This window comes from Palaemon carinicauda, chromosome 13 (assembly GCF_036898095.1).
Source record: "Palaemon carinicauda isolate YSFRI2023 chromosome 13, ASM3689809v2, whole genome shotgun sequence".
Taxonomy (NCBI): domain Eukaryota; kingdom Metazoa; phylum Arthropoda; class Malacostraca; order Decapoda; family Palaemonidae; genus Palaemon; species Palaemon carinicauda.
This window is the reverse complement of record NC_090737.1, coordinates 27,543,396-27,570,836: the sequence shown is the minus strand read 5'-3', so window position 1 is coordinate 27,570,836 and position 27,441 is coordinate 27,543,396. Positions and strand designations below refer to the sequence as shown.

General features: G+C 48.9%; 1 protein-coding gene across 1 annotated transcript in view; it reads left to right on the top strand.

The window, feature by feature from the left end:
- LOC137652244 (charged multivesicular body protein 1a-like) overlaps nt 1-27,441 on the top strand; it is a 71,056-nt gene that overhangs the window by 401 nt on the left and 43,214 nt on the right. The gene's annotated exons all lie outside the window — the stretch shown is intronic.

The window sequence follows — 27,441 nt, the reverse complement described above, 5'->3', positions numbered from 1 at the left end:
ATATGACATACAGCGTATTTCATATGATCAGTTTAATTTAATTTTCCCTTTGCCTACACACATCCACACCGAATAGTCTGGCCTATTCTTTATATATTCTCCTCTGTCGTCATACATCTGACAACACAGAATACCAAACAATTCTTTTTCGCTTAAGGGGTCGGTAAAGTTTTCCCGGGTAGTTTGTAGCGCTACGGCCAAGCGTCCTAATTTGTTTATTATCGCTCCGACTGTTATCTTGTATAGAATAAAAACGTTTGGAAATGGTCTAAAGATCTTAAATATGTTGTGTAAGGGGGGGTCCGAGGGGGCTTAGCCCCCGTGGGTAAGGACATGGCTTTTAGCATAGGTTAGGTGGGTTTTTTAAGTTAGCTTCTCCCGTCGTACTCGCAGGTAAGGAAACTGTTGTGTAAGGGGGGTCCGGGGGGGCGCAGCCCCCCTGGGTAAGGATACGGCTTTTAGCATAGGTTAGGTGGGTTTTTTAAGTTAGCTTCTCCCGCCAAAATCGTTTTTTGAACGACGGCCACAGTTCAGAATATTCCCGTTTTCTACGGGATCTGGCTACAAAGGCTCCGTTTTCCCAGAAAATATGTTTTCCTGTAATAAATAAAGTGATTTTACCTATTTTGACCTTCATTTCAACCGCAAACAAACAGAACAACCTGTTTGACTAACATTAGGTTGCCAAACTGGTTGCTGTTATTACGGCTGAAATGAAGGTGAAAACATGTTAAATCACATTATTTTCTACAGGAAAACATATATTTTCTGTTAGAATGTCTAAATATAATGACTTGTTCAAATTCCGTGTCACTTCACTCATCAAGAACGTATATACTGCGAACTGTAACATTAGCAATGTTACGCAACGTTACCAATGTTACGCTGCCTTTACTAATGTTAGAAATGCTACGCTAATATTAGCATGTGTATTTTAAAGCATTTTTCCATATACTGTTTACATAATATATAAAAGGGTACAGAACCTAACCTAACCTAGAAGTTCCCAGGTCACAACCCCTAGCTGGGGACAAGCCGCTGACCACCTTCCCAGGTCACAACCCCTAGCAAGGGGGCAAGCCCTGGACCCCCTTCCTAGGTCACAAACTTGTATTGGCAAGAGGTAATGTTGAGCTGCGCACTCTAAAATCATTAAAATTAAAGAAATGAACGACTTACTTTTATGACCCGGACGTCGAAACTTGTGGGTCACGGGTGTGTTGAGACTGTGACGTCTTAACTCTGTACGATAGCAAGGAACAGTACTTGGGACATAATAAACGTTAGGATATTACATTATGTGATTTAAGGAAATTATCAACATTGGATGACGTATCCAAAAAATCTCCTTGAAATTTAGCAAATGCGTTTAAGTATGGAATACTGCAGCCGTTACAAGTTTCTATAACTTCCTCCATGGCAAAATACGAAAAAAAACCTCACTTGAAATAACAAAGACCTGACTAGGGCAGAGGTTTCCACGGAAAAGGATCTGTTGGAAGGGGTATGAAGAGATAAGGGAAGGGGGTAGGGAAATATTAACGGCCAACCCCTGTGCAAACTTTCCATACGTATGGGTTCGTGATTGGTTAACGGAAAAACAACAGAGTCGAGAGAGTAAACAGGAATGAACTAGAATAGGAAACTTGTCCAGAGCAAGTACATATGTGAAATAGGGGCGTGACAAGATGATAACAAAATGTATAAAAGTAATGTAGCAAGATAAAATGCAATGTATGATAAATGATATTTAATGGGAATATAAAATGGGGTGATTTTATAAGGTATCGGATAATGAAACGAGTAATACTGGGGTCAAACATAATATGTATACGAGGGTATTACATAAAAGGAATGGTATAGTTGTACTGGATCAATTCATATACTTGAATAAACCGGGTGAAGTTGAATATAAATTTGGCGGTTAGAGAAGAAGTAATCCTATTGGTGGAGGAGGAGTCTATGCGCAGGGGGAAGGAGATTATGCGCAGCAGGCTGAAACCTGCTATGTACAAATGAACGAACGAGAGCGTCTACAATCATCACGTAGAATGACAAAAAATAAATGAAAAACACTGCTAATGTTAGATTGCGCAGCTCAATATTACCGTATTTTTTCATCGGTTTATCCAAGAAGGTAATGTATAGAGAAGAAAAGGCTTGTTTTATCATTATATACCTTTTCCCCAGTATGTTTTCCCCACCCAAAACCCCGAGTTCCCACTGGGGGTCCCCCATTATCGTTGGATATAGATATATATATTTATATTTCTGAAACTATTCATTTGCGACGAGATTGAGTGTCATTTTCGAAGAGAGCGGAATTTTTTCTATAGAAAAAAGTAGATTTTCCATAGGTTACATTGCCCTGTAATACCGTACAATAATACCCTCTAATCTTGGGTAGTGCCATAGTCGCTGTACCATGGTCTTCCACTATCTTGGGTAAGAGTTCTTTTGCTTGAGGGTACACTCGAGCACACTATTCTATCTTATTTCTCTTCCTCTTGTTAAAGTTTTTATAGTTTATATAGGAAATATTTATTGTAATGTTGTTACTCTTCTTTCCTTTCCTTACTGGGCTATTTTCCCTGTTGGGACCTCTGGGCTTATAGCATCCTGCTTTTCCAACAAGGGTTGTAGCTTATCTAGTAATGATAATAATAATAATAACAATAATAATAACATGCAGGAACCATATATTTTTCAGTAAATATATGATACTTTGATTTCTAGCCAAATACATGAACCATATGTTTTTCCTACAAGCTATCTTGTGTTTTATACATTTTTTACCATTATTATGGGGGCAAACCACCCGTTCATGAATTTTTGGACCCCCTTATATAAAGATAGTTATGGGGGACCCCAGTGGGAATCCTGGGTTTATTGGTTGGGGAAATGTCATAATAATCGTCCAAAAGGCAAAATAAGCCTAAGATAACCAGTGGGGAAAATATATGGTTCATGTAAGTGGCTGAAAACAGGCCAAAATGTGATTTTGTTCCGTAACCGAAATACAAACCACGCTATTTACAAAGGGTTTACTTTTAGCGCAGCTGAAATGACGAGCCAATAGTTTTTAACGAGGGTTAATTACCCCCGCGCTAGTTAGCGGGGGGTGGGGAAGGGTAGCTTGCTACCCCTCCCCCCTCCACACACCGGTGACTTGCTTCACTTCACTTTTGGCTCGGCGGTGATCAGATGTGTCTGCTCATCGCCTTCGTGACAGCCTTTAATTTTCTGCTTTTTCTTTTCAGCGTGTGTGTTGGTTGGAAGTTGACCTTCAGTTATTTTCTTTACTATGCGTACATGCCCTGGAGTTGCCAGCCGTCCTTGTGGGACTTTCATGTCGGACGTTAATACGGATCCACACACCCTCTGCCCTCAATGTCGGGGCCGATGGTGTGACCAGGAGAATATGTGCCGTGAGTGCAGGGAGTGGTCTGCCTCCCAGTGGGAGAGGTTTGGCCGTCGGCGTAAGAAGAAGTCCAAGTGAGACCGTTCTCCTCCGGGGTTAGCCTTGAAGGAGGAAGGTTCTCGGGACTCTTCTTCCGCCGCCCAAACCTCCTCCGAAGCTCCCCCTCGTCCGCCTCCTAAGGAGAGTCGGCCGAGTGGGAGCGCAGGCCCTTGTTCTGTTTCCCGACCTTCGGTGGGGGGAGAGGGCGTCGCCTCCCATAGCGAGGCGGTTCCCCCTCCTCCTCCGGGGGAGGTTATTGATAATGCCTTATCCAGTGATGATCTTTTATAGATTTGGTCGTCCCTGGGGCTTAAGGGCTTGCCCTCCAGGGTCGCTCTTATTGACCTTGTCTCGTTGGGGGCCGCTGTTAAGCAGTCGCTGGTGGTAGCAGAGGTAGACCCTCTGTCTATTGTCGACGTCGTGGTGACAGAGGCCTCCGACGTGGCTGGGCCTTCCGCCGCAGGTGCTGTTGCTGGTGATGGTGCTAAAGGCTCTCCTCCTCCTTCCGTACATCCTTCGAAGGGGGAAGTGAGTCCTTCGGTCTCGACTGCTGCTCAGCTTCCTTCTGAGGGAAGTGTTTTGACGGAGACTCCCCTTCGGAGGACCGATGGTCCCGACGATCTCCCCCGAGGCCGCCTCCGCCGTAAGGCTCACCGTCCTCTACGCCACAAGGGCCTCCCTTCCCCTTACAGGGGGACTAAGAGGCGCCTTTTTGGGTCTTCGTCCTCCGGGGGGGGACTCTCCTCGTCAGCCTCAACCTACTGCTCCGCCCTCCTTGAACCTCTCTGCAGACCGCTCACCATCTCCTGCTTCTAGCTCGCCATCGCGTGATCGCCCGCCTGCACATGCTGCTCGCCATCGCTCGCCATTGCACGATCGCCCTCCTGCGCATGCTGCTCGCTATCGCACGACCCTGCACGATCGCCCTCCTGCGGATGCTGATCACCATCGCACCCCATCACGCGATCGGCCACCTGCGCATGCTGCTCGCCGTCGCTCGCCCCTGCACGATCGCCCTCTTACGCATGCTGCTCCTCATCGCACGACCCTGAACGATCGCCCTCCTGCGGATGCTGATCACCATCGCACCCCATCACGCGATCATTCACCTGCGCATGCTGCTCGCCATCGCTTACCATTACGCGGTCATTCACCTGCGCATGCTGCTCACCATCGCACACCAGTACGTCGACATACCACATCGCGCCATCGCCAACTTGAGCGACTGCACTCACCAGCTCGTCATCGATCGCCTGTGGATCTACATCGCCAGCGATCTTCCTCACCTACGCGGCAGCACGATCCCTCGCCGTCGCGCCAACGCTTGCGTTCGTCGCCTCGGACACGTGTTCATTTACCTGACCACCCTCGCGCCCACTCGCCTGCGCGCCCGCGCGATCATCCACCTGCGCGCCCGCGCGATCATCCACCTGCGCGCCCGCGCGATCGCTCGCCCGCGCTCCCGCGCGACCATTCGCCTTCGCGCGACCATTCGCCTTCGCGCGACCATCGTTCGCGGCGAATTCCACAGCCGGTGGTAGCAGCAGGGACGCGTGCTCCTAGACGGCACTCGGGATCACCTCCATCCAAGCACAGGTTGGTAGTACAGGACGAAGAGAGGTCAGTACAGCATTCTTCCCCACCTTCTTTTCAGGCAGGTACCGTCGTGTCCACTCCAAAGGATCGCCCGATCCCTTTCCCTTTAGCGAGGATTTCGGACTCTGTGTCCTTGGAGCAGCAGACTTGGTTTGGTCCGCTGGCACGGGCGTTAGTGAGGGTTATGAAACCAGCACTCGCCGGCCAGGGTAACAAACCATCGGCTGTCTCCCCTACGCTGAAGAGAAAGAGAGGAGTGGACTTCGTGGAGACTTCCCCCAGGGCGAAGTTGGTTCCCAAGAGGTCGGTCTCGAAGGTCCCTTCTCCTGCACAAGTACTCTCTCCTTCTCCCGTGGACGAGGCCTTTCCGTCCTCAGGTGAGTCCAGTGGGGCGGTAGTCTTCCCCTCGGCACCAAGGGGGGAGACTACGCTTCAGGCAGGAGAATCGTCTCGTGAGGAAGGGGCCCCTCGAACCTCGTTGTTGGGATCCTGTATCCCTCCCTGGAGGGAACCCAAGGATTCCAAGACCGTCCCTAAATCCTCTGCAAGGATTCGTCAGGAACCCACGGCTACCCAGGGGAATGTCCACGTATCACCCCAGGAAGAGATTCCTGGGGCAGGAGACTTAGCTGCCAGCCCGCAGGGAGGAGAATAGCAAGAGTCTGAACATGCCTTCTGGCAGGTCCTAAGCCTGATAAGGCAACTTAACAGACTTACGGATCCAGTCATCGCCCCCCATGAAGGCAAAGACACGATTCTGGATGAAGTGTTTGACGTTCGGAAGGCCCCTAAGACCAGTGCAGCTCTGCCCTGGTCTCGGGGGCTGAAGAGTGCCAGGGCTAGGGCCAACGCTCAGCTCGCACTTCTTGCCTCCTCCAGTCGTTCCACTGCCGGGAACAAGCTCATCCCTCCTCCTCGCCTTCAGCAGAGGAGGTATTTCGAGATCCTGGGTGAGCACAACCTCGCTCTTCCTCTCCATCACTCTGAGGAGGAGCTGGCGAAGGGAGTTCCCCTTGAGAAACTCTCTGCCCGGCAGGTGTCGTTCTTGGCGGCAGAGATCCTTAACCACGAGAAGTCGCTAAGTGTGCCATGCAGGCCACTTCGTGGCTGGACTTCTGGCTAGGATCTCTGGGCATCCTATTGCGATCGGAGGACTTGTCCAAGGAGACCAATAGGAAGGCCCTAGAGACCTTCTTGCTCTCGGGCACCCGCTCCATCGAGTTTTTGGCGCACCAGGTTACCACCCTGTGGGCCAACTCGGTGTTGAATCGTCGCGATGCTGTGTCCGAGAGATTCCATCCGAAGGTCCCCGCCGTAGATGTGTGTAGGCTCCGACATGCTTCCCTTCTGGGGGAGAGCCTGTTTGAGCCTCAAGACATGGAGCGAACGGCTGAGAGGTGGAGGAAATCCAGCACGGACTCCCTCCTCCACAGGGCCCTTACAACTCGGCCCTATAAGCCTCTAGCCCCGCCACAACAGCAGCAACAGCCTCGTAAGGCTCCCAAACAGGCACCGGCAGCTAAGAGAGTGGTGTCTAAGCCCCAGCCCTTTCCAGCCAAGGTCAAGAGGGGCGGTAAGTCCTCCAGGGGAGGCAAGACTCCTAGGGGTGGCGGCCGCGGCCGCAAGCCCTAGGGGTGGCAGTCCCCCTGCATGTCCACCTGTGGGGGGATGCCTTCAGCGTTGCGTCCGCAGGTGGCAGCAACACGGGGCCGATGCTTGGACGGTCTCAGTGATCGGCCAAGGTTATCGCGTCCCGTTCACGACATCTCAACCTCCCCTGACAGCGAATCCAGTGTCGTTGAGCTCCTATGCCACGGGATCGGCAAAGGGGCTGGCCCTTCAGGCCGAAGTCGAGACCATGCTCGAGAAGGGTGCTCTCCAGGAGGTCGTGGACGGCTCCCCAGGCTTCTTAAGTCGACTCTTTCTTGTAAAGAAGGCTACTGGAGGCTGGAGACCCGTCATCGATCTCTCACCTCTGAACAGGTTTGTCAAACAAACCCGGTTCAGCATGGAGACAGCAGACACGGTCAGACTTGCGGTGAGACCACAAGACTTCATGTGTACACTGGATCTAAAGGACGCGTACTTCCAGATCCCAATCCATCCGTCTTCCAGGAAGTACCTGAGATTCTGCCTAGACAACAAGATCTACCAGTTCAAGGTGCTGTGTTTCGGTCTCTCCACAGCTCCTCAGGTGTTCACCAGAGTGTTCACCCTGATTTCATTTTGGGCGCACAGGAACGGCATTCGTCTCCTTCGTTACCTGGACGATTGGTTGATCCTAGCAGACTCGGAGTCGACCCTTCTTCGGCACCGAGACAGGCTTCTGGATCTTTGCCAGGATCTGGGGATCGTGGTAAACCTCGAGAAGTCCTCTCTGCAGCCGTCCCAACGACTGGTTTATCTAGGCATGCTAATAGACACCAATCTCCACAAAGCCTTTCCATCAGACGACCGGATAGAAAGGCTGAGGAGGGTGGCGGAACCTTTCCTCAGGCGAAAAGAACTCCCCGCCCAATCGTGGTTGCGTCTCTTAGGCCACCTATCCTCCCTGGCCCGTCTGGTTCCAAACAGCCGCCTCAGGATGAGATCCCTTCAATGGCGGCTCAAGTCCCGGTGGAATCAAGGATCCGATTCCCCGGAGATTCTGATCCCAATGGGGTCTCTGGAACAGACGGACTTGCGGTGGTGGCTGGCCGACGAGAACCTGCGGAAGGGAGTGAGTCTTCTCGTCCTCCCCCCGGAATTGACTCTGTTTTCGGACGCGTCAAAAGTAGGGTGGGGGCCGCACGTTCTGAACCAGAGGGCCTCAGGCCTTTGGTCAGAATCAGAAAAGTGCCTACACATCAACCTGCTAGAATTGAAGGCCGTCTTTCTGGCTCTTCAGCAGTTCCAACGGTCCCTGGTGGGTCACTCCGTGGTGGTGATGAGCGACAACACCACGGTAGTGGCTTATATCAACAAGCAGGGAGGCACTTTTTCGCAACAGCTATCCCATCTTGCAGTAGAGACTCTGAGGTGGACCGAAACCCACTCGATAACGCTGTCAGCTCGCTTCATTCCTGGCAAGAGGAATGTGCTCGCCGACAGTCTGAGCAGGGCTTCGCAGATAGTGAGTACTGAGTGGTCTTTGGATCCTCAGATAGCCAACAAAGTCCTGACTTTGTGGGGTTCCCCGACTGTGGACTTGTTCGCGACAGCCTTGAACTTCAAGCTGCCCCTGTACTGCTCACCAGTCCCGGACCCCAAGGCACTCTGGCAAGATGCTTTCCAGCAACGGTGGGACAACATCGACGTGTACGCCTTCCCACCGTTCTGTCTGATGAGAAGGGTGCTCAACAGGACCAGACTATTGGTCAACTGTTCCATGACTCTAGTAGCTCCGCTATGGCATCACGCGGAATGGTTTCCGGACCTTCTGCAACTCCTGACGGAACTCCGAAGGGAGCTTCCTCCACGACACGAGCTTCTCAGACAACCCCACTCCGGCGTCCCTCACAGGGCCGTGGCCTCGCTTCGGCTTCACGCCTGGAGACTATCCAGCGTCTCCTCGCGGAGAGAGGCTTTTCGCAACAGGTTGCGGAGAGAATGTCTCGGCACCTGCGAAGGTCCTCTGAGGGAGTCTACCAAGCAAAGTGGAGAGTCTTTTGTGGTTGGTGTCGTGGGAGGGGTATCTCTCCACTCGATGCCACTATTCCAGCAATAGCGGACTTCCTCGTGTATCTGCGAGAAGAAATGCGCCTTTCAGTCTCGGCAGTGAAAGGCTATCGCTCAGCCTTAAGCTTGGCCTTCAGATTGAAGGGCGTGGATATTTCTTCATCGCTAGAACTCTCTACTCACACGTAGCTATGAGCTTACCTGCCCCCAGTCGGAAGTGAGACCCCCTCCTTGGAACGTGGTTTGAGTCCTCAGGTCTCTTAAGAGACCTCCCTTCGAGCCATTACGCCAGGCCTCCGATCGCCACCTGTCTTGGAAGACGGCTTTCCTACTCGCCTTGGCCTCGGCCAAGCGAGTTAGTGAACTTCATGGTCTCTCGTACGACATCGCCCATTTAAGGGGATGGAGGGAGGTAACGTTCAGGTTCGTCCCTGAGTTTGTGGCCAAGACTCAGAATCCTGGAGTGCCGGATCCTCGGTTCGACTCTTTCAGGATCGCGAGTCTCCGTTCTGTAACAAACGACCCAGACCAGCTGCTACTATGTCCAGTGAGGTGTCTGAGGCACTACTTGAAGAGAACGGCTGCAGTCCGTCCTCATGTGCGAGCTTTGTTTGTGAGCACAGGCAGGACAAAGAGGAGGGTCACCAGGAACACCATCTCAGCTTGGATTCGAAGGGTTATCTACCATGCCCTGAATCCTGACCCTCCTCCGTCACGTCGCCCTCGGGCCCACGATGTCAGGGGTATTGCTACATCCCTGGCCTTCAAGAGAAACTTCTCTGTGACGCAGGTACTTCAAGCTGGGGTCTGGAAGCGTCAAACGACCTTCACAGCCCACTACCTGCAAGACGTGACCCACAGGAGACTCGATACGTTTTCTATCGGCCGTGTGGTGGCTGCACAACAGCTGGTCTAACCTCAGGCTCCTTTTTGTACAAGTAGCAGTAGGTTGAGGGCGTTGTTACCCGGTCTTAGTCTGCGTGAATGAAAGAGTATGTCTGACCCTTACTTCTTTCTTCATTCTCCCCTCTCTTGGGGAAGCAGCATCCTGGTCCTCGCATAGCTGACCTCGACCTCTGCAGGTAACCCATGCTTCTTTGTGCTCCTAGTATTAAGCTTAATACTGTTGCGTCTCCCATACCCTGACGAGGTGGTATGGGGAACGTCCTATCCTAGAATTCCTATCTGAAGGTCTCAAGGTCAACTTCATAGGACGAGTCACACTCTCCTCCTCACACTGCTTATGTAGGCCACTCGTTCCTAGCATCTACAGGGGCTCCCTCTCTCTAGTGCTGCTCACTGAGGGATCGAGCCCCCGGGTAAGCTGAAGTCAGTAAGGCTGGGGACTTTCCACCCTTCCTAAGGGGTAAGTCACCCAATGTAAATAGCGTGGTTTGTATTTCGGTTACGGAACAAATGACAAATTCGAAGATAATTTGTATTTTTCCTAACCATACAAACCTTAGCTATTTACACATATGTGCCCGCCATCCCTGACCCCCAAGTCAAGTCCTACCTCTAAGTGAAGTGAAGCAAGTCACCGGTGTGTGGAGGGGGGAGGGGTAGCAAGCTACCCTTCCCCACCCCCCGCTAACTAGCGCGGGGGTAATTAACCCTCGTTAAAACTATTGGCTCGTCATTTCAGCTGCGCTAAAAGTAAACCCTTTGTAAATAGCTAAGGTTTGTATGGTTAGGAAAAATACAAATCATCTTCGAATTTGTCATATTTAACACTTGAGATTTGTAAAAGGGTACAGAACCTAACCAACCCACCTAACCTAACCTAGTTCAGTAGTTCCCAGGTCACAACCTCTAGACAGGGGCAAGCCCCCCAGACCCCCCTTCCCAGGTCACAAACTAAAAGTAAATCACAAATAAATAATTATATTATGATGAAGTAAATCACAAATAATTGCTTACCTTATGATTGACTCTGTCTCTTTTTTTAATTTTTGTCTTGGGAATCTTTACAGAAGCTTTGCAGTAAAAATGTGCTGGTCTTCCCGAAAAATTAAGTCAGAATCGGACCTTTGAGGCCATATTTTGCGGTTATTTTTTAATTTCACATAAGTAACCAAAAGATTTACACTGAATGGAGAGCATTTTCATCATAATCAATTGTCGACATAGATGAAATTACTCTTAAATTTTGAAATAGATTGTACTTCCCCTAAGTTCCCTCTTGGAGATGTCTTTATGTGATGGTGGTTTAACTCAAACTGAAGGGAAGGATGGAAAAAAATGGCTGTTGTAAAACAACATCCGGGAACTTGGGCATAAATATTTGGAAGCTCTTAATTGGTTAAGAAGTCAGGTAATGATTACGTCATACAAAAAAATAGAAAAGCTGTCCAAAGCGAATGCAAGCAACGCATGTGCAGTAATTCAATGTCAGTCCCCCAGATGTAAACAATGGACTTAGAGTGATAGATATACTTCACATTTTAATAGACCGATATGTAAGTTATTATGCCCCAGCCCCTATTTAACATATAGAGAAAAATACCTAATTAGCCAGCACTCGTCCATTTCTCATAGCGAATTTCAGTTTCACTGGTAATTAAAGTATCATATATTTACCCTCATGGTAGTGTAGGTATACTTTTATAACATCACAACCAGTGGGAAAAATGCACAGCTCATATAATATTTATATCATCAGTAACACTCATCAAATTTGTATGAAATACTGAAATGTAGCAAGGATAATTACAATGTTGTGTTCTAACCTAACCTAGTATCAGGACGTCGACAGCTGCCATTGTCCCTCTGACGCCCTGAGACATTCCTGAGACTCCTTCACAACTGTCCATCAATTTAGTCATTGCAGTGACAACAACAGGAATCCCATTAAGTGTCAGGCACAGGGACATTTTGTTCTTGGATCTAGAGTCTATTACAATAGAAACTGCTTCCAGATTCATTCAATCAGCTTCCATTTCCACCTTTTGTTAGGTACAGTAATTTACTCTGCTTCAACCCACTGCTTGAAATTTCCAAACTGGCAGAAGGAATAGGATTATTTTGACACAGAAGCCACTTTACTAAAAACCTGGAGATCCTGAAGGGACACAAGGAAGAGGAACACACTCAAAGTCTTTAAAACGGTTCTCTATGTATTTACGGTTAACTCCTCCGGTGGGAAAGTCGACTAGGGACTGATGACCGATCTTCTTCCCATTCAAAGGGAAGAGGACATGTACCATCAGGCAGATGGCAAGTACCCTACAATTGGCCATCAGGAAATAGACTTAGCACTCACTTAAGAGGAAGTATACATACATCTAGATACCAATCCTCCTGTCAGTCATTTTTTTTTGTCGTCTAGGCTTTAGTTCTCAATTCAAAGCCAGAGATTCAGACTGTCTTGCACCTCAAGTGTTCTGTTCACGCTTACTTACCTAGTACCTACTCAATCAAGACTCACCTCTTAGGATTTTCCCGACAACCGACTTGTCCTATTGTTGTCTAGGAGGTAATGCTCCAGAAGTGATGTAGTTGACCTTCTTTTACCATGATCTGTGAATCGTATTCAATAAGTACAGTAATGCAGATGCATGGTCTGGTAGAAATGGAGGACCTGATGATGCTCATAACACATCGAATATCTGTTCCAGCAGACGAAGGAATGTGGCACACGACCAAGAACATCAACGACATTGTTACTGTACAGTTTGACGTACAGTAACAATGTCCTTTGAAACCTCCCTCGTCATGGGGAACTCATTCTACATTGGCTCTCAAACGAGCAATTGCTCCATGTTTGTTGTAAGTATCACTGGTAAGCAGCCAACAATTTCTTCGTTCTGTTTTCAGTGGAACAGGAAACATGGAAAAATGGGCTTGGTGACTGATTGACTTTTCCTTTCCAGGAGAGTTTCACTCAATCCCCTCCTCCGGGGATCCTGCCATTCTCTGAAAAATCCAAGGAGGATGGGGCACACCTTGAGTACATGAACACAGAAATATGGTTCATAGAAGTAAAACACTTTCTTTCAATGTATTGAAAGTCCAAGCAATGTTTTTACTATCTCCCCAAGAGATTTTGTTAGTCACCCGTTAGCATTAGAGAATAACAACTCCACCTTTGTGACTTATGTCTACTAGCAGAGGGGTTCTGTTTCCTTCACCCTTGGCAGTTGGGCAAGCAAATACACATCAGGGCAGACAATAACATGACAGATTTGTGTGCAAGATCTATTCCAACTAGAGGAAATGATCAAGTGTACACTCATTCACAGGGAGCATGGAGTAGGATCAGTGACCTTTCACATTTGTGTATGGTGGAAAGGCTCCTCACACTAAGGATATCGAAGGACTCTTTTGCTTCTCATTTCATCCAGAACTCTATTTCTAGAAGATCTGCTTGTAAACTGCTTGTACCTTGACGGCTCTGAAGTGGCCCACATCTAGTGGCATACGGTTTTGTCGATGCTTCTGCTTTGAGTACTGGTAGAACTACCATTCTTCTGTGAGAAACATCTTAGTAGGGATACTTTGCCGTGCCAAGACTCTCTGAAAAAAATTATGGTTCTTTTCATTCCTTTACCAAGGAAGTTTCTTTCTATAGTAAAAGGTTGTCACTCAGGCATTAGCTAAATATCAGACTGAAGAGCTCAGAAATATTCCCCTTCACAGGATTGAACTAGGCTGTGGAGGAGATTCAAATGGTCTTCCTATCTAGGAACTTGAGCCCCTTAGGGATGTTGCATGAGTCTTCAGGTCGTTCTAGCGGACCCTCTGGTACCCTTGACCAGGCATCAGATACGATTGACCCCTTGACTACTCATGAGCCTCAGCCTCCACATTAAGATGAGCTTACTGCATAACATCTCGTACGTCACGAGTCATTATCAACAGATGAATTTTTGTCCAAGAGCTGGCATCTAGCCCAACACAAGTCCATTATCAAATTAGTGGACGAGTCTTATCAAAGGTCGAAGGTTTGTATTACGAATTTCAACAAATCACAAATTTATGGATCAATTCCTATACTGTACAGTGTATTTCAATCATACAAACCTGAGACCTTTAAGTTACACTGCCTGTCACAACCAACGTGTAAGTCATGGATCAAAGTGAAAATAGCACTACCTGCCACCTGATAGCCATCTGTGTTTACCTTGTGAAAAAGTTTAACAGCCAATTTCAACTTTGCTGTAGTCATACTCTTAATAAATGTCTCAGGTTTGTATGGTTAGGAGAAAAACAAATTGATTAAAAAATTTATGATTTCTCCTTTGCAAAAAGTGGATTATTATTGTCATCACTTTAAATGTTCTGTAATTGTTGGCATTAACCCTTATCCTTCTAAAGTGATTAAAAACCCTTTAAACAGTTTTGAGATAAACATGCCTCCATCGATAGGATTGTATGATCATCTGCTTTTAGCTTTATAACTGTTCTTTTCAAAGTCTGTTCCGTAACTGGAATACAAGCCTACGCTATTTATAAGGGGTATTACTTTCGTCGAAGCTGAAAGGACGAGCCCTTAGAATTTAGCGAGGGTTAACTACCCATCCCGCTAGTTAGCAGGAGGGGGAGGGGTAATTAGATACCCCTCCCACTGACACACCTGTGAATGAGCCCACTTTGCTTTTGGCTCGTATGGTGAACGTTCGTTGATGCTCTTCATCCTTGCCTAATAATTGGACTGCCGTTAATGCTTTTTGTGCTCTCTCTGTTTCAGTGTGTGTTGACTTCTGCCTATCTTGCGCATCTGCCCTGGACTTGAAGGCTGGCCCTGCAATACCTTCATGTCTGCTGCGGACACCTGTCCTTACACCCTTTGTCTCTTCCGCAGAGATCAACGGTGCGATAGTGATAAGAAGTATAATGTGTCGGGAGTAATGTGCCTCTCTGTGGGAAAGGTTTGGATGATGGTGGAAGAAGTCTAGTTGGGATTCTTATGCAATGAAGTTTTCTTTGAAGCAGAAAAAACCCAAGGCTTCTGCTTCCACCTCCCAACCTTCCTCCGAAGCTCCTGCTCGTTCGGTTTCTTCCGAGAGACCGTCGAGTAGTAGTGCAGGGCCTTCAACTCCTGGTCGTCCTCGGTCCCTGGGGGAGTCCACGTCTCTTTCTCCTTTTTTCTAGGTGTGGTCAGCCTTGGGGTTACTAGGTCCATCCTCCAAGTATAATCTGCTGCAACTCCTTCGCTAGTATGCAGCCCTCATCGATGTCGGAGATGGATCCTCTTGCCTGCGTCGACGTTGTTGTGTCAGAGGCGTCATCTGCTACCCAGAATCTTACGCCATTGCGGTTGATTGCGCTTCCCCCCTGCCGAACTTCCTTCGAGGGGGAAGCAAAGTCCTTCATCTGTCTCTCCTGCGAGTGATTCTTTCCCCCCGGAGAAGTTCCATCATAGAGACTCCTCTTCGGAGGACTGCTGCTGCTAGAGGTTAGCATGCTAATCCACCGGCTCCCAGAGGGCGTCATCGTTCTCGTCATGATTGCCCTCCTCTTCGCGTAAGATGTGCGCCTTCACCATCGGTGAAAAGGCGCCTCTTTGGTTCTTTAGTCTCGTCTATGCAGCCTTCCTCCGTAGAGGAGCCTCCTCGGCCATTGTCTTTTGGCCCTCGACCTTCGTCTTCTGATGAGACTTCCTCTAGTCCTTGGACTCTTCTGTGGATCGAGTGCTATCCCCTATGGTGGATGTTCGCTCTTCCTAATCCCACATCCCTATTCCAGATCTTCCTACGTGCCAATCTTCTACTTCTTGCCGTCCTTCTGACCTGCCGTCTCCATTCCTGACTCCAGTTCGGCAACTGCCTGCTCGCCGTGTGACCTTGCGTCACTCACCTGCGCGTCATCCTACTACACACCATCCTTGTGTGCGCTCTCCTGCTCACCAGCGCAGTTGCTCTCCATCTCAGCTGCCAGATTGTGCTCAACTGCGTGCCAGCACTCCAGCGCGCAGCAGCTCGTCAGCGCTCTCCAGTGCACCGGCATTCTCCCGCTCGTCAGTACTGCCCAGCGCATCCACGATCTCCAATGCGTTAACGTATGCTAGGTTGCCAGCACATCAGCGCTTGCCATCGAACAAGCAGGTTTCTCCTCCCCTAGCACAGAGTAGACATTATCAGGCGGAACCAGTCTCCGATTTCAAGGAAGACGCGCCATCAAAAGAACAGGAAGGAATGGAAAGGTAAGAGTTCTTCCAACAGATCTCCGTCGCTCCATTCTCCTCCCCACAAACGCATTACAGTGCAACCACTGGGGATATAGGGAAAGGCCTCCACAAGGGAGTTCAAGATTCAGACTTCAAAGGCAGACCCACAGTGTCATCCAGCTATGGAAGAGACTCCTCAAATAGAACCTTCGGTCCCCTTTACTTCAGGGGATCTCTTTGACAGCGCCAGTGTCAGCAAGCAGCCCTGGTTTGGTGTCATGGTCAGAGCAGTGGTGCAAGCCTTCGGGCCTGCCATTTCCTCTCGCTCTTCAGAGGTCTCTGCAGCCCTCCAAAATCCATCGGCACCGGCAGAGTCCCGGTATAGAACCTCGGCTGCTTCACCCCTGAAGGGGAAAAGAGGAGTCTCGGATGATGTCACATCTCCTAGAGTAAAGCTGACCCCTGTGAAACAATCTTGGCTAATCCCTTCTGGTACTCCTCCCTGATGCTCTCCCACCTCACCTCTGCCAAGGGAACCTCGCGAGGGACAGACTTCCTCTCTTCCACCTTTGGAGGAAGTCTCCCCTCGTTCGGAGTGTTCTCCACCTCCGGTAGGAATCAGGAAGGATAGTACCAACAAGCCTTCGATGTTAGAGTTCTACCTTCTTCCCCGTAAGGAGTTGAAGGACTCCAACTCTTTCAAAGTCCTCTATGAGGACATCCAAACCCAGAGGACCAGTCAACTACTCTAGGGATGTCCACAACCCACACCGAGATGAGCTCTCAGGGGTGGAGGAAGGAGACTTTGCTGTCAGTCCCACATCAGAGGGGGAGCAGAAAGAGTCAAAACATGCCTTCATGCAAGTTCTAACTCTTATCAGTTTTCTCAACTTGTTCTCTGACCCAGAGATACCCTCCCGAGAGGGCAAAGACACCGTCCTAGATCGTGTCTTTGGCACTCAGAAGCCCTCTAAGGCCAATGCAGCATTGTCCTGGTCCCAGGGGCTGAAGAGTGCTAGGGTTAAGATTGCTCAACAGCTCTCTGATTTCTCCTCCTCTTAGCATTCGGGCTCCTCTGCCAAGCTCCTCCCACCTCTTTGAGTCCAGCAGAGGAGTTACTGTGAGGTCTTTGACAAGCCTTGTCCAGCTCTTGCACTCCGCCACTCTCTGGAAGAGCTAACCAATCGTCGGGTCTCTTTCTTGGCAGCAGAGATCCTCAATCAGGAGAAAGTCATGAAGTATGTCGTGCAGGCTACTTCATGGCTTGATCTTTGGTTGGGGACCCTGCGAATCCTGGTACGGACCGAGGATTTTTCCAAAGAAAGTACCAGGAAGGCTATGGAAACATAACTCCTCTCAGTCACTCGCACCATCGAGTCTCTTGCCCACCAAATCTCAAACTTGTGGGCAAACACCATCTTGAAACGTCCTGATGCAGGTCCCTAATGCTGAGATCGTCAGGCTCAGGAACTCCTCTCTGGAAGGATCCTCTCTTTTCAAGCCGTAGGACGTAGAGCAGGCTGCTGAGAGATGGAGGAAGTCTCAACAGGAGTCTTTCCTCCATAGGGCCTTACCATCCAGGTCCTATAAATCACCAGCTCCTCAGCAATCTAATCCAGCCAAGACGACAGCAAAGTAGATGGTATCTGAGAAGCCCTTTCCGATCAAGGACAGGAAAGGCACAAAATCCTCCAGGGAAGGAAAATATTCTAGAGTGAGGGGGCATGGTCATAAACACTAGGATAGGCTCTCCCCCGCTTGTCCACCATTTGGGGATACCTGCAAAGTTTTTGGAACAGGTGGAAGCAACTCGGGTTGAACCCTGGACAGTCTCCGTGATTCGTCAGAGTATCGCTTCCCGTTCACTTCATCTCTCCCTCCTCTGCTTAGGAATCCAGTGTCGATAGACTCCTTTGCAATGGGATCAGCAAAGGAGCTAGCCCTCCGGGCAGAAGTCCAGGCCATGTTGAAGAAGGGCGCTCTCCATGAGGTCCTCGACAAGTCTCCAGGCTTCTTCAGTCGGCTCTTTCTTGTGAAAAAGGCATCTGGAGGCTTGAGACAAGTCATCAACCTCTCAGCTCTGAACAAGTTTGTCCAACAAACTCCGTTCAGCATGGAAACGGCAGACACTGTCAGACAACCAGTAAGACCGCAGGACTTCATGTGCACACTGGACCTAAAGGACTCTTACTTCCAGATCCTATTCCATCCGTCTTCAAGGGAGCACTTGAGATTCAGCGTAGATAACAGGAAATACCAGTCCAAGGTACTGTGCTTCAGTCTTTCCACAGCACCCCAACTCTTCATCAGTGTTAGTCGTGTCACCTTTGGCACACAGGATCGGCATCCGTCTCCTCCGTTGTCGGGACGACTGGCTAATCCTAGCAGAATTGGTGTCAATCCTTCTTCAACACCGAGACAAACTTGCCAAGATATGGGGATCATGGTAAATCTCGAGGTCCTCCCTGTTTCCTACACAAAGACTGGTACATCTAGGTATGATTTTAGGTACCAATCTCCACAAAACCTTCCCATCAGACGATAGGATAATGAGGCTGAGAAAGGTCACTACTGTAGACCTTTTCTTATACGACAAGAACTTCCAGCCCAGATATGGCTACGTCTCCTCAGGCACCTATCATCTCTGGCCCGTCTAGTCCTTAACGGCAGCCTCAGGATTCGATCTCTCCAGTGGCGGCTCAAGTCCAGGTGAAATCAAGCCTTCGACTCCCCGGACACCCTGATCCCCATGGGACCAGTGGGACAGACGGACCTCGAATGGTGGGTGTCTGACGAGAATCTGTGGAAGATCGTAAATCTTCTTATCCTCCCCCAGATTTGATGCTGTTCTCAGATGCTTCAAAAAGGGCCAGGGGGGGGGGGGGGGGATCACGTGATGCTCCACGTGACCTCAGGCCTCTGGTCAGAGTCGGAAAAATACCTCCATATAAATCTCCTAGAGATGAAGGCTGTCTTTCTAGCCCTTCAACAGTACCATCAGTTCCTGGCAGGCCACTCAGTGGTGGTGATGAGCAACAACACCACAGTAGTGGCCACATCAAACAAGGAGGTACTATTTTGCAGCCCCTATCCCATTTAGCAGTAGAGATACTGAGATGGGCCGAGATTCACTCGATACCACTATCGGCATGCTTCATTCCAGGAAAGAGGAATGTGCTCGGCGACAACCTGAGCGGAGCATCTTTGATAGTGAGTACCGAGTGGTCTTTGGATCATCTAGTAGCCATCAAAGTCCTGACTTGGTGGAGTTCTCCGACTGTGAATCTCTTCGCAACAGCCCTGAATTTCAAGCTCCCATTGTACTGCTCCCGAGTCCCAGACCCCAAGACTCTCTGGCAAGATGCATTCCAACAACGGTGTGACAACCTCTCAATGACCCTTATAGCTCCACTATGACATCATGCGGAATGGTTCCCGAACCTTCAGCAGCTCCTAACGGAGTCTCCAAGAGAACTCCCTCCATGACCCGATCTACTCAGACAACCACATGCCAACATCTTTCACAAGGCCGTAGCTTTGCTATGACTTCACACCTGGAGACTATCCAGCATCTCTTCACTCATAAGAGGATTTTCGCAACAAGTTGCGAACAGGATGTCTGGATACCTGCGGAAGTCATCAGCAGCAGTCTACTAGGCAAAGTGAAACTTCTTCTGTGGTTAGTGTTGTGAAATGGGTATCTCTCCTCTCGATATCACTATAAGAGCAGTAGCGGAGTTCCTCGTGTATTTGTGGGAAGAAATATGCCTTTCAGTGGCAGCGGTAAAGGGTTATTGCTCAGCCTTAAGCCTCACCGTTAAGCTGAATGGAATGGACATTTTCTCACCTCTAGAACTTTCCTTACTCAAATGGAGTTACTAACTTACCTGTCCTCAGTCGGAAGTGAGATCTGGAACGTGGTTTGAGTTCTCAGGTCTCTGAAGAGACCTCCCTATAAACCTTTACGCCAGGCAACAGATCGCCACCTGACTTGGGAGACGGTGTTCCTGCTAGCTTTGGCCTCTGCCAAGCGAGTCTGTGAACTTCACGGTCTCTCATACGACATTGCCCATTCATGGGGAGAGGTAACGTTCCGCTTTGTCCTCAAGTTTGTCGCTAAGGCTCAGAATCGTGGGGGTGACGGATTCCCGATTCGTCTCTTGGATTTTGAGTTTCCGCTCTGTAACAGAATACCCTGATCATCTCTTACTCTGTCCATTGAGAAGTTTGATGTTTTACCTCAAAAGAACAGCAACAGCCCGTCCCCGTGTGCCATCACTTGTCATCAGCACAGGGAGGAATAAGAGGAGGGTCACCAAGAATACCATCTCTGCTTGGATTCGCATGGTCATAGACCTTGCCCTGAATCCAGACACTCCTCCTTCATGTCGCCCCAGACCCCACGATGTCAGGGGCGTCGCTATGTCCCTGGCCTTCAAAAGAAACTTCTCTGTGACGCAGGTTCTATAGACTGGGGTGTGGAAACATCAAAATACGTTCACAGCCTACTACTTACAAGACGTGACCCACACGAGGCTCAATACGTTCTCTATCGGCCCTTTAGTGGCTGCACAACAGCTGGTATAATACCTCAAGCTCCATATTAAGCATGTAGCAGAAGGTTAAGGGGACTGTTACCCGGTTTTAGTCTGCGTGAATGAAAAGGTATGACTGGCTCTTATTCTTTTCTTCATCCTCCCCTCTCGTGGGGAAAGCAGCAGCCTTGGTTCTCTGCATAAGCTGGCCTCAAACCACTGCAGGTAAACCATGCTAACTTGTGTACCTACAGTAGTAGTATGTCAATACTGTTGCGTCCCCATACCCTGGCGAGGTGGTATTGGGAAAGTCGTGGTTACAACATTTTTCTTACAAAGACTTGGAATAACTTTTACCTTGACAGTCACATTGCTTAGCAAGGTTTAGCGAGGTGTAGGGACTCCTTATTTTTTGGTACCTACCTATTCAAAATAAGGAGCTCCTGGGTAGCTAAAAAGCCAGTTTGACAGGGATGTCCACCCTCCTAAGGGTGAATCACCCCTAATAAATAGCTTAGGTTGTATTCCAGTTACAGAATAAATGGTAAATTTTGAGATCATTTATATTTTTCCTAAGGATAAAAACCTTTAGTTATTTATACAAACTTACTCACCAGCCCTATCCCCCTTGAAGTTCTACCTCCCAGCAAAGTGAGCTCATTCACAGGTGTGTAAGTGGGAGGGGTAGTTAACTACCTCCTCCCCCCTCCTGCTAACTAGTGGGCTTAATAGTTAACTCTCGCTAAATTTTAATGGCTCGTCCTTTCAGCTTTGCCGAAAGTAATACCCCTAATAAATTGCTAAAATTTTGTATTGTTAGGAAAAAAGGGATTTTGACGAAGGAAAAATCTATTTCTGGGGAGAGACCTGTGACGGCCGGCGAAAAAGTCCTTCTTTGTACTTTTTCTGATATAAATCTTCCAAATATACCAGAGAAAATTAAAAGCATGGAATGCAGAGGTTACAACCCTCGCGCGAGCACCTTGTTGGTGTCGTATATCTAACAAGGGCGTTTGTAAAACACTATTCACAGGCTGTCTTCCATTTAGATAATCCCTTCATCAAAGGGGGAGGGCCATGACAGGCCCTAGAGAATACAGTTGGGTTACCCTACCGATACCTACCACTCGCGCTCACCAGGTCATCCTTCTGTTTTGGACTTGCCCGCAAAGTTGATAAGTGTTTTGCCCAGTGTTTTTCGAAGTGATTGTCGTTAATTCAACATGACTGACGTTGCTACTTCACCCTTACCAATGTTAAGTACCATAGTTTGTTTTGGCAGCTTTTGACAGTACCGGGCATTTGTTCTGTTTCCAATATGGTGGTTTTTAGTTTTGGAAGCGATTGTCCTGCCGAGGTATCGGCGGCCATTTTGGGTTATGTTCGCTTCGGTAAATATTCTAGTTATTTTTGCCCATCTGGTACTCTGTCATCTAGGTTATATCACTTACGTTTTATGGCCTTTTTGTGTTATCATTAATTTTTATTAGTTTATACTATGGTATTTATTTGCTTGCAAGTCCAATTTGGACCTACGAAGAATAGCGATTTAAAGAATAGCGAATTAAAGTTTAGCGATTTAGTCTGTTAGTTTGTACTCGCCTCAGAGGCTTCGATTTAGACTATATCCTTGTTTATTTGTTACGTTGTCGTTATTCTTCGTTCTTGGTTATTACAATTTTATTAATTTTCTTGTTTTATTGTGTGATGTTAGTTTTTTATTATGTAACCTTGAGAGCGAAAACAGAGACTGCTCGTTCCCTGTTCTACAGATATGAGTTATCCCTTCTCTCGTTTTCTTTGTTAGCTCGAGTAAGAGAGGTGAATTTCCCGTTCTCCGTTTTTATACGATCACGAGTTATTCAGGCCTCCTCTTAGTATCAGAGTTGATGATAGTACGTTTAATATTATAAACGTTTTTATTGATGTGGTTACTGTTAATATAGCTAACACTATTAATAGGTACGTTAGTGTATGAGTCATTAATTGGGGTCGTTTTATACCGACACCCTTAGCTCCGCCTTGAGTTATGCTCCGCTATAATGGATACTCATTGGGTGAGAACTAGTTAACGTACAGGAGCAGATTTTTGGAGTGCAACGGTGAAATCCGGCACTCGGACTCCGGCTGAAGCCTTTTACACACGAACCTTTGTCATGTTTGATCATAATTACACCGTTACAGCCGGCTTCACAGGAGATAACACAATCATTCATTGAGGTTAATGTTATCGTACCGGGGACGGTCACGATATCACGGTGACGGGCCTTTGCTACCGGATCTCCGGTACAAACAGAGATCAAGCAGACGGCCAGAACCGGAGTTAACAATGTGATACCGGTGAATTTTAAATATTAAACTTAGCCGGTGAATATATAATAGCTGACGTCTCGGACGGCTCGACAGAAACACAAAAACTCGCGAGCAATCGCCATGAAGGTTGCGGGTGTGCCCACCAGCGCCGACTATCGGCCAGATACCGCATATACATGTAAACAGCCTCAGTTCTTCTCTGTCGGTCTTGTCGACAAGTTGATTCCGCTCGCTGTTGACCTGGAGTTTTCGTCATTCTTGGTGAAGTACTTCTTTTTGGTTTTGAGCTTTCGCAGTGACAGGTGTTTTTCTCTTCAATTAAAACTCTTGAACCCTTTTTTGGATAGCGTTTATTGTTGATGACTTTGGATTGTTTTTGGATTTTCTTTGACTTTTCAAAATGGCTGACCCTTCTCCTATCCCTGGACCTAAATTTCGTAAATGTAATGCTAGGGATTGTAACAAACGTCTTCCCAAGGCCTCTCTCGACCCACATACCGTGTGTTCTAATTGCCGGGGTAAAACCTGCCAATTAGGAGATCGGTGTGATGAGTGCGTGGTACTTTCGGAATTCGACTGGCTAGAGTTTGATAAATATTCTCGTAAGCTTGAGAGAGATAGGGTGAGGAAAAGTTCCTCTAGGTTGTTGGATTTTTCCTCCTCCCATGCCCCTGAACCTAATCCTTCCCCTGTAGTAGTTGTTCCTGAACCCTCTACTAGCACTCATGAACCATCCATGCGGGATATGTTGCTTGCCATTCAAGCTTTGGGCGAGTTAGTTGAGTCGTTAGCATCGGACCGTAATCAACTCATGGCGGATGTGAATGTGTTAAAGTGTCAGAGTGCCACATTAGAAAATCGTGGGGATAAAGTGATTAGTGCGCAAAGTGTTTTTAGTGTTGCGACCGAGGGTTCATCTGTTCGTGCTTGTCGTTCACCTAGTCCGAGACCTCTTTCAGGCTCCCCTGCACCAGGGAGAAGTAATGTCGTAGGACTTAAGGGGACGAGAGGCTTTAACCAACGAACAGACGTTCCTCTGCGGTATCGGGCGTGTCTCGTCAAGATCGCCCCTACCATAAGACGAGCGAGGCTGTTTTCTCCTCGTCATCCGAAGGCTTCTCGCAAAAGAAACCTTGGAGCAAAGTTTCTAGACCCTTAAAGCGGAAGTCAGTCCCTTCAGGACAGGTCCAGCGTCCTGGCTGTAGCCATTGGGACAACTCTGACCCTTTGCAGTCGTCGGAAGACTGTTCTCCGATTAAGCGTAAGCGTAACACGGGCTCCGAGAGTCTCAGTAAGAGCAATGTTTTGCCGTCACAGACGTTACCATCGTCTCGGCCCGTACCGACTCCCGTTGATCCTAAATGGGTTGTCCTGCAGGATATGCAGAATAAGCTTGCCTCCCTTATGGAGGAGTATACCGTTGAGCAGGTTCACGATGATCCTCGCCGTTACGCTGATCGAGACTCTGGCCGTCAGCCGCCCAAACGAGCCTTTACTCGTCCTTTTGACGTTACGAAGCGTGATGTCGGTAGTTTGTCACGACAGTCACGTGACTTGGAGCCTCACTCGATGCAGTCCCGTGTTGACTTTCAGCCGCTGCCGCAGTCTCGTGTTGACGTTCAGCCGCTGCCGCAGTCTCGTGTTGACGTTCAGCCGCTGCCGCAGTCTCGTGTTGACGTTCAGGACGTTCGCCAACCAGCTCAGTTGCCTTGTTTTGACGTTGAGCGTCAAGCACCGCAGTCAAGGGTTGTTTTGACTGCTCAGTCTAGGCAGTCAAGGCAGTCTCGACTTGACGTCGAGCGTCCATCAGCTCCTGTTGTTGTTGCTGGTCAGTCCTTTCAGCAGCGACATGACGTAGCCTCGACTACTACTGCTGCTCCTTTGCGTGTGGACTTTGCTTGTCAAGCATTGCCACCGCGGCAGGTCTCTCCCTTTCTTGAGACTCATCAATTGTCGGACGAGGTTCCTTCAGATGAGGATGTTGCTGATCCTCTGCCTACTGATATTCCTTTGGATGTTTTATCAGACGTAGAAGAGCCTAAGGCTGCTCAACCTTCGATGGACTTTAAGAAAATCATGATGATTTTTAAGGATCTTTTCCCAGACCATTTTGTTACTTCCGCTCCTCGTTCGCCTCCGTCAGAGTTTGCATTAGGCTTAGCTGCTGCGAAGCCTTCTTTTACTAAGCTAGTGCTCTCGCGCTCTTCTAAGAGGGCTTTACGCTTGCTGGGCGACTGGTTGGTTACCAGGAGGAGTTTGGGGAAGACGTCCTTTGCCTTCCCTCCTTTTAAACTAGCTTCTAGAGCGAGCGTCTGGTATGACACGGGAGAAGTTCTCGGCTTGGGAGTCCCTGCCTCTGCCCATGGTGACTTCTCAAGCCTCGTAGACTCTCCCCGTCGCCTGGCCATGAGACGCTCTAAAGTTTGTTGGTCCGCCTCGGACCTTGACCATCTCCTTAAAGGGGTTTTCAGGGCCTTCGAAGTTTTTAACTTTTTAGATTGGTCTCTAGGAGCATTAAGCAGGAAGATCTCGTCTGCCGACCAGGATGTTTCCGTACTTATTATGTCTTGTATGGACAAAGCCATCCGCGATGGCTCCAATGAGCTCGCCGCCACCTTTACGTCTGGAGTCCTGAAGAAGAGGGAAACTCTTTGCTCATTCCTTTCAGCAGGAGTTACTCCTTGTCAGAGGTCGGAGCTTCTCTTTGCCCCCCTTATCAGCTGCCTTGTTTCCTCAACAGCTGATCAAGGACATTGCAGCTTCGCTTGTGCAGAAGGATACACACGACCTGATGGCTACTTCTGCTCGCAAGGGAGCTCCTTCGTCGTCTTATGTCGTGAGGCCCAAGGTCGATACCCCAGCGACTAGATTTATCCCGCCCTTTCGTGGCAGAGCCCCCAGCAGGGGAGGCGCTCGTGCCGACGGAAAGAGAGGCAAGAGGAGAGGATCCAAGTCCTCCCGTGGCAGAGTCTGACTGCCCACGTCCTCAGACAGCGGTAGGGGCCAGACTGAACAGCTTCTGGCCGGCCTGGGAGAAGAGGGGTGCAAACCAAGAGTCTGTGTTGTTGCTCAAGGAGGGGTACAAAATACCTTTTGTACGCAGACCTCCTCTAGTAACAGTTCCTCTAGACCTCTCTCCCAGGTATCGAGAGGAGTCAAGAAGACAAGCTCTACAACAGCAGGTGTCTCTGTTACTAGAGAAGGGAGCGGTGGTGAAAGTCTCGGACCTTCAATCACCGGGATTCTACAACCGTCTCTTCCTAGTCCCAAAACATACGGGAGGTTGGAGGCCAGTGCTGGACGTCAGTGCGCTCAACGTTTTTGTTATAAAAACAAAATTTACGATGGAGACCACGAAGTCCGTCCTAGCAGCGGTCAGAGAGGGAGACTGGATGGTCTCTCTCGACCTGCAGGATGCGTACTTCCACATTCCTATTCACCCAGATTCTCAACCGTATCTGAGGTTTGTTTACAGGAATGTGGTGTACCAGTTTCGAGCACTGTGCTTCGGCCTCAGCCCTGCTCCTCTCGTGTTTACGAGGCTCATGAGGAATGTGGCAAAATTCCTTCATTTATCGGGAATTCGAGCCTCCCTGTACTTGGACGACTGGCTTCTCAGAGCATCGTCCCGTCATCGCTGTCTGCAGGACCTTCACTGGATGTTGGGTCTGGCAAAGGAGTTGGGACTGTTGGTGAACTTAGAAAAGTCTTAACTGAATCCATCCCAGACTATTCTCTATTTGGGGATGGAGATTCGCAGTCTAGTTTTTCGGGCTTTTCCGTCTGCCACCCGGATAGAGCAAGCCCTGCTCAAAGTCCGCCTTATGCTGAAAAAAGACCGTTGCTCAGTAAGAAGTTGGATGAGCCTCTTAGGGACTCTGTCATCCCTGGAGCAATTTGTCTCACTAGGGAGACTTCACCTTCGCCCTCTCCAGTGCCATCTAGACTCACACTGGAACAAGAGCAAGACTTTGGAAGCTGTGTCAATCCCGGTCTCCGAGCCAGTAAAAGCATGCCTGAACTGGTGGGACAGCAACATAAGTCTGAGAGAGGGTCTGTCCCTGGCAGTCAAGAACCCAAACCACGTGTTGTTCTCAGACGCGTCGGATTTGGGTTGGGGAGCGACTCTGGACGGTCGGGAATGTTCGGGTCTTTGGACGTCGGATCAGAAGAGCATGCACATCAACGGCAAGGAGTTGTTAGCGGTTCACTTGGCCTTGATGAGTTTCGAGAGCATTCTTCGAAACAAGGTGGTAGAAGTCAATTCAGACAACACCACAGCATTGGCGTACATCTCCAAGCAAGGAGGCACTCACTCCCACACACTGTTCGTCATCGCAAGGGACCTCCTCATCTGGTCAAAAAATCGAGGCATCTCCCTGTTGACAAGATTCATCCAGGGGGACTTGAACGTCTTGGCAGACTGTCTCAGTCGGAGAGGTCAGGTGATCCCCACAGAATGGACCCTCCACAAGGACGTGTGCAAGAGTCTTTGGGTGACTTGGGGTCAACCCTCCATAGACCTCTTTGCCACCTCGTTGACCAAAAGGCTCCCGACCTATTGCTCTCCAGTCCCAGATCCAGAGGCGGCCCACATAGATGCGTTTCTACTGGACTGGTCTCACCTGGACGCGTACGCATTCCCACCGTTCAAGATCATCAACAAGGTACTGCAGAAGTTCGCCTCTCACGAAGGGACAAGGTTGACGTTGGTTGCTCCCCTCTGGCCCGCGAGAGAGTGGTTCACAGAGGTACTTCAATGGCTGGTAGAC